The sequence below is a fragment of the Brachyhypopomus gauderio genome, chromosome 9, assembly GCF_052324685.1.
Source record: "Brachyhypopomus gauderio isolate BG-103 chromosome 9, BGAUD_0.2, whole genome shotgun sequence".
Lineage (NCBI taxonomy): Eukaryota > Metazoa > Chordata > Actinopteri > Gymnotiformes > Hypopomidae > Brachyhypopomus > Brachyhypopomus gauderio.
This window is the reverse complement of record NC_135219.1, coordinates 11,109,829-11,118,087: the sequence shown is the minus strand read 5'-3', so window position 1 is coordinate 11,118,087 and position 8,259 is coordinate 11,109,829.

The following is an 8,259-nucleotide window of genomic DNA, read 5'->3' as shown; positions in this document are numbered from 1 at the left end:
CCATGTTAATTCTTGTTATTTAAAAACAATGTGTGATTTATTCAGCAGAACAGGTTTAGGGTGACTTTACATACCTGCTGTGACTTCCTGAGGCTCACACACATGCCTGATTCAGGTGCTAGTCTTCACGTGTGTGTGTCTGTGTGTGTGTGTGTGTGTGTGTGTATGTGTGTGTTTGTGTGTGCATGTTTGTCCTGTGTTTGAAAGCAAGCAAACATTGCAGTCTATGTGAACACAAATTTCAATATGGGCCGAAAAAAATTGAAAAATACAACTATACACACATTTAAATGTTTATTTATGAATGAGTCTCTGTTTATGCCACTAAGCAGAAATTGCCAGGAACTTCTATTATTACGCTGGGTTGTTTTCAGATGCAGTATAAACCTGTCATATTCATATTCATACAACGTATCACTCATAGCCATGTGGACGCAGTGTGGGTCTTTGCACCTTTGTTTTGTTTAGTTTTGTGAGAGTGTGTGCGTGTGTGTGTGTGTGTTTGCCCCCCTCCTCTTATTCCTCTCTCTCCTCATGGTGTGGTGCTAATGCTCCAGCTCCATGCCCCCCTCCTGCCCCCCCTCCTGCCCCCCCTCAACACATCTGTACTATTCAAGCAGCTTAAAGTCCGTCTATTCCTCAAGAAGCGTCATTTATTATGCAGCAGCTGTACCTGCTGCGCTGAAGAATACCATCTTGTTGCAGTCTGGGTTCTTGCTGAAACACACCACTACTAAAACACAACTACTGAAACACACCACTGCTGAAACATACCACTGCTGAAACACACCACTACTGAAACACGCCACTGCTGAAACACACCACTACTGAAACACACCACTACTGAAACACACCACTGCTGAAACACACCACTACTGAAACACACCACTGCTGAAAACACTGCTGAAACACACCACTACTGAAACACGCCACTGCTGAAACACGCCACTGCTGAAACACGCCACTACTGAAACACACCACTGCTGAAACATGCCACTACTGAAACACGCCACTGCTGAAACATGCCACTGCTGAAACACTGCTGAAACACATTACTACTGAAACACACCACTACTGAAACACTGCTAAAACACACCACTGCTGAAACAATGCTGAAACACACCACTGTTGAAACACTGCTGACACACACCACTGCTGAAACACTGTTGAAAACACCACTGCCCCACTACCAATGAGGGGGAACCTCTAAATCATGGGGGTCCTGACCCACCCAGCAGACCTCCACCTTCACTCCCATACTGATGGTGTCCCTTTACAGTCTTACAAAACACATAAATACCACACGTCTACTTAACCCCAACCATAGTTAACCCTCACCATAGTTAACCCCAACCATAGTTAACCCTCACCAGTTAATCCCAACCATAGTTAACCCTCACCATAGTTAACCCTCACCATAATTAACCCTCACCATAGTCATCCTCATCAGTGCTTAATTTGTAAATCAAACGATGCCGGAACGCAAACAGTGGACAACATAAAATGTTATCGGATCGAGGCAGACAGTTACCGGAACGCACGCTTCAAAATTAAAGAGTTCCCGGATCCTGTTCCGCAGGATTCGGCTCAAATTAAGCCCTGATCCTCATTGCACAACATACTTTCATCTACATTTTTAAAACACATGCTGCTAAGTGCAGGCCTAACTCTAATCTGATATGTTCAGTGTATCGCTGGATGTCAGTCATAAACATTTGCTGATATTTATGTAACTGGTAACCCCCCCCCACCCCCCCCCCCCCCCCCCCCCCACCCCCCCCACATCCAGGCGCATTAGGCTAATCAGGAGAGGAGTGTGAGATGCCCCCAGGAGGAAGTGACATGTGTTCCACACCCATCCTGCCATGCATGCTAACACTTCACTCACTGGCGCTCCGCACGTGTTGCTAAGTGGTGCATTTGTATACCAAGCACTTAGCAACAAAGGTCTTTTTAAAAAAAGGGAAAGATTCAACAGTCTCTCCATTCTCAGCACACTGCCATCATGTTACTAATTTCGTCTTTTATTCAGCCCAAAATAATAGATATCCGACGCTGTAATTACTTGATGGAATGAGATGGCGTACAGGTCTGCTTGCATCAGGCAGAGCAATTCATGTTCTCTCTTGTCTCTCAGTCTCTCTCTCTCTCTCTCTCTCTCTCTTCTCTCTCCCCCCCTCTCTCTCTCCCTCTCCCTCTCTCCCCATGATGCCCTCTTTCTGAGTTGTTGGGCTGACACCCCAGGATGCTCAGAGAGGCAGCGTGTGCTCCTGCGTAGATACTTGTTCACATATGAGCTCTGGCCAGTCTGCTGTGTCCACTACACTCCTGCTTTCACGTTGATTAGCTACTGACCCCCGTCTCCACCCCAGGACTGGGATTCTGCTGACGTTGGTGGTCACCGTACTTCATGATGGACATGGAGACAATGTGCTTCAAGGACATGTTCCATAAATCATAGAGACAAGATTTAATGCAGACTAACATTACAGACTAGCCTCGGCACAGGTCTCCTGTTACCAAGGGCAACACAATATTGTCATTTTCATTTGACACTGAGCAGACAGTTTGCTCTGGTCTTCTAGGCTTATTTGGCTTGTCAGTACACACACACACACACACACACACACACACACACACACACACACACACAGCTATCATTATGCAGTGTTTTGTCTCATCTCTTGACTTGAGCTGCCCTCCTTACACTCTAATGTTTGTTAATTATATGCTGCATTAAAGTGTCCTGGCTTTCCTGGGACGGGCACGTGGTAGAGGGCTGCAGGGCCCTCTGGCGGCCTGTAGGGGGCGCGGGGGCCGTTTAGAGGCACGCCAGCTCTGGTGCCTTTGGTTGATTGCTCTTTGCTCTGCGATCGCTCTGAAAATGGCTTGCATGGTGTGCACAGAAGTGTCAGAAACACAGGCACGTCCACTCCTCTCCCACAATGCACCCCGCTGCTGCCTTTGTCTCGGAGACAGCCTGAGGACTTCTCAGTGGGACGGTGATGAGAACCGCTTCTTCTCTCTTGTTCTGGGGGCAAGTGTGTTTGGTATGAATTCAGACTGACAGAGGGCTAGTATTGTAGGCGTGTATGTGTGTGTGTGTGTGTGTGTGTATACATGTGTGTGTCCAGCTGAGTGGGAATGTTATTTTGTTTGTGAGCATGTTTTGTGCGTATGCATATGTGCCTGCATGTGTGTGACTACTCCGTGTCTGTGTGTGTGTGTGTGTATGTGTGTGTGTGTGAGACAACTCCAGTCTGTGTGTGTGTGTGTGTGTGTGTGTGTGTGTGTGTGTGTGTGTGTGTGTGTGTGTGTGTGTGTGAGAGAGAGAGAGAGCTCAGGCTTTGGTCAGGGGATTGCACCTCTTTTCTATATTTATCCGCAAAGTGTGCCACCTCTCCTGCGAGCAACAGCCCAGATCCTGGAGGAGGGGGAGAGAGAACAGGAGACAGACAGCTGAGAGAGAGAGAGAGACAGAGACAGAGACAGACAGACAGCCAAGAGAGAGACAGACAGACATATAGACAGCCAAGAGAGAGAGACAGACAGACAGATGAGAGAGAAAGAGAGAGAGAGAGAGAGAGGAGAGAGAGAGAGAGAGAGGAGAGAGAGAGAGAAGAGAGAGAGAGACAGAGACAGAGACAGACAGACATGCAGGCAGAAACAGACAGACAGCCAGCCAAGAGAGAGAGAGAGAGAGAGAGACAGACAGACAGACAGACAGAGAGACAGAGCTGGGTCATGGAGAGGCAGTGTGCTCATTGTGTTAGTTGGTATGTGGGACACAGAAGTACTACAGTCAACTTGCACATCTTATCTGATTTCACACTGCAGAATGTGTATTCGATTTATTTGTGTGTGTGTGTGTGTGTGTGTGTGTGTGTGTGTGTGTGTGTGTGTGTGTGTGTGTGTGTGTGTGCGTGTGTGTGTGTGTGTGTGAGAGAGAGAGAGTGAGAGAGAGAGAGAGAGACTGAAACTGAAACTGCTTTAGAACAATTTTGAACTTTAAATTGTAATCATATCAGTTATTAAAACAAAATTTGTTGGTGCATAATGCAGATTTGATAAATGAACCGTGATTAAATAAACATTAGGATTAGGACCCCCAAAATTGAGAGATTAAAAAACAAAACATGCCGAGGGATTAATAGAGCAGGACCGCTGGTCTCCTAAAGCTACAGGTCATAATTCTGTGTTTCCTGATATGCTTTACAACAGCTTTGAACTACTGCTTTATACAGCATGCAGAAATCAAGCATGTCTACATATGTGTTTGTACCACAGTATTTGTACCACAGCCTGCACCTGCACACGTATGCTGTACGGCATTAGCTACTGTCTTTGTGTATCTGTTGTCCAGCCATATTGTCTGATCATTTGCTTTTATAAGTACACTGCAGAGCAGCCTGACGGTGTGTTGTTATGTTGAACAGTACTGTGTTGTTACAATGACAGTAAAGTTGAATTTAATTAAATGAATTGAAGAATTGAAATGTCCACCAGGGGGTGCTGAAGGAAGCTACAGCAAGCGGACAAATGGCCGTTTAATTCTCAGAACTTTGGTGTCACACCAGAGATGAAGCTATTGGTTCAGATGACCTATGTCTGACCCACCTGCAATGTTGTCTAAGTGTAATAACTTTATATGGTCACTGGAGCAAGCTGACATCAACCCCAGTGTCATAAGAAAGCCATCAGTCAAAGAATACGAAGTCCTTTAGCAAAAACCAGTGGATTTTTTCTTTACAAAAGTATGGCACCTGGCAGCCATCTTGGCTCTGCAGAGGGATCAGAGGATTGTGTTTCTTATGAGACGGTAACAGTAACAGGAGCTAAACAGCCCTTAGTGTTGGGCACATGGTTGCATAGAGCTGGTCTACTACTCTGAAGTGTGTGTGTGTGTGTGTGTGTGTGTGTGTGTGTGTGTGTGTGTGTGTGTGTGTGTGTGTGTGTGTGTGTGTGGATTAACTCAGCCTTCTGTTTAAAGCTGCTGTTTGGTCCTTATCAGCTGGCCCAGGAGAGAATCTGCAATCTTCTTCTCCCCTAGGCACACACACACACACACACACACACACACACACACACACACACACACACACACACACACACACACACACACACACACACACACACACACAGAAACCTTATTTCTGCACACACCATCTCTTGTGTTATAGCTAAGCATTTACCATGGAGTTCTGTAAGCGGGCCGCAGACATCACACTCACTTCCTGGAGTTCCCTTGCACATTGTGCCACGTGTCAGTGAAATTTACAGGAAATAAATAAGGAAATAACTGGTCCCAGTATGGCTCCCCCTGGCACCCCATTTACACCAGGACTATGAAGATAAATGTCAGGGCTTTGTCTGGTTGTGGTAATGCTAGCGTAGCGCGGCAGAGAAAGATACGGGTAGGGGGTTTGCTCTAATAGGGTGACCATGCGTCTGGTTTTTCCTGGACATGTCCTGTTTTGGGAGGCATAACAATTGGACGTTTTTGAAATGCCTGAAATGTTTGTGATTTAGATTTCCTGTTTTCCTTTCATGTTTGCATTTGTTTTCTACAGTTACTTCTGCATGCATGGCCATTTTACACAGGTCCATGCATCCTGTGCACCACAACTGGTCTGTCACGTAAACGACTGACATGCAGCCTTGTTAAGCAAAATGAAATACACACTGTTTGTATGAAAGCCATGACACTAACAAAGCTGTTGACATGCAACCCATAATGGAGGGTTAATTGGCATTACAGATCAAAATGTGCTCATAGGAATTGTTTAAAGGTTGGTCTGAAGCTATGAAAATATAACCGTTTATTTAGCATGGTAATTATTGGACTCTTCGTCACATTGAAGTAATTGGACATTTCCATGTTCTTGACGTGTCTGGGTATTCCAGGGCTCATCCGTGTGATGTTTGTGTTTGTGTTTATGTTTGTGTTTGTGTCGGTGCTCATGACATGGTTTCTATTCTTGGAGCCCTTTTTTTCACGGTGAAGGTAGAGACGTTCTGCTCATGCTCAGGACTGCGGGAAGATCTCCAATCATGCTCTTCTGTTCGCCTCATCGTAAAGGTTTTATTGGTCCGTTTTTATTGTCATGGAGACATTCTGGAGTACATGGTTCCCAGAGAAAGCAAAAATCACCCAGCTCTGTCCCCTCTGATTCTGGTAAAAGATTAAGGCTGAAAAATATCCCAGTACATATTATATATTTATTAGCAAGCTCAAGAATACATGAAAAATTGAAAACTGCCTGCGATAGTAAATAAAAAGGCAAATATAAGAATTTGGTAAGACCTTTATCTTTGCGTCATCAGTGAGAACAGAGCCGTTTTGCTTCAATGATATTTTGTTATAATGTGAGCTCAGTGTATTATAGAGGCCTCCCCTCCTCTCCACCCCTCTCCACCTCTCTCTTCCCCTCTCCACCCCTCTCCACCCTACACTCACTGTACATCCACCCTGCACCCACCCTACACCCACCCTAATCCACTCTACATCTACCCTACACCCACTCTAAAGCTGCTCTATATCCACCCCACACCCACCATACACCCACCCTACACCCACCCTACTCCCACCCTAATCCACTCTACATCTACCCTACACTCACTCTAAATCCACTCTAAATCCACTCTATATCCACCATACACCCACCCTACACCCACCCTACACCCACCCTAATCCACTCTACATCTACCCTACACCCACTCTAAATCCACTCTATCCACCCTACATCCACCCTACACCCACCCTACACCCACCCTAATCCACTCTACATCTACCCTACACCCACTCTAAATCCACTCTATCCACCCTACATCCACCCTACACCCACCCTACACCCACCCTAATCCACTCTACATCTACCCTAAATCCACTTTAAATCCACTCTATATCCACCATACACCCACCATACACCCACCCTACACCCACCCTCCTCCCACCCTAATCCACTCTACATCTACCCTACACCCACTCTAAAGCTGCTCTATATCCACCCTACTCCCACTCTAAAGCTGCTCTATATCCACCCTACACCCACCATATATCCACCATACACACACTCTACACCCACCCTACACCCACCCTACACCCACTCTACATCCACCCTACACCCAACATACACCCACCCTACACCCACCCTACACCCACTCTACATCCACCCTACACCCACCCTACACCCAACATACACCCACCCTACACCCACCCTACACTCACCATACACCCACTCTACATCCACCCTACACCCACCCTACACCCAACATACACCCACCCTACACCCACTCTACATCCACCATACACCCACTCTACACCCACTCTACACCCACCCTACACCCACCCTACACCCAACATACACCCACCCTACACCCACTCTACATCCACCATACACCCACCCTACACCCACTCTACATCCACCATACACCCACCCTACACCCACTCTACATCCACCCTACACCCACCCTACTCCCACTCTACATCCACCATACACACACCCTACACCCACCATACACCCACCCTACACCCACCCTATATCCACCCTACATCCTCCATACACCCACCCTACACCCACTCTACATCCACCCTACACCCACCCTATATCCACCCTACATCCACCATACACCCACCCTACACCCACCCTACACCCACTCTACATCCACCCTACACCCACCATATATCCACCATACACCCAACATACACCCACCATATATCCACCATACACTCACCCTACACCCAACATACACCCACCATATATCCACCATACACCCACCCTACACCCACCATATATCCACCATACACCCACCCTACACCCACCATATATCCACCATACACCCACCCTACACCCACCATATATCCACCATACACCCACCCTACACCCACCATATATCCACCATACACCCACCCTACACCCACCCAAACGTCATCAAAGACCCGATCAGCTCAGAACCAGTGTCTTTAAGGCTGATATTTACATTCATGCCAGGATGAAGAAGTGGAGCACCACCAGTGGGAGGCGGGGTTGGAGAAGGGTTGGGCAAGTATCCGTGGAAATGGTGCATAATAAATTAGCTTATTATGGGGTTGTCACCTGGGAGATTAAGTCAAACTGAGATGAGAAAGACTCTCTCTGTCTGTTTCTCTGCTTTGTACATGCATGGATTTCATATATAATAATCCTGAGTGTAGGATCACATATATTTCATATATAATAATCCTGAGAGTAGGATCACATATTTTTCATATATAATAAT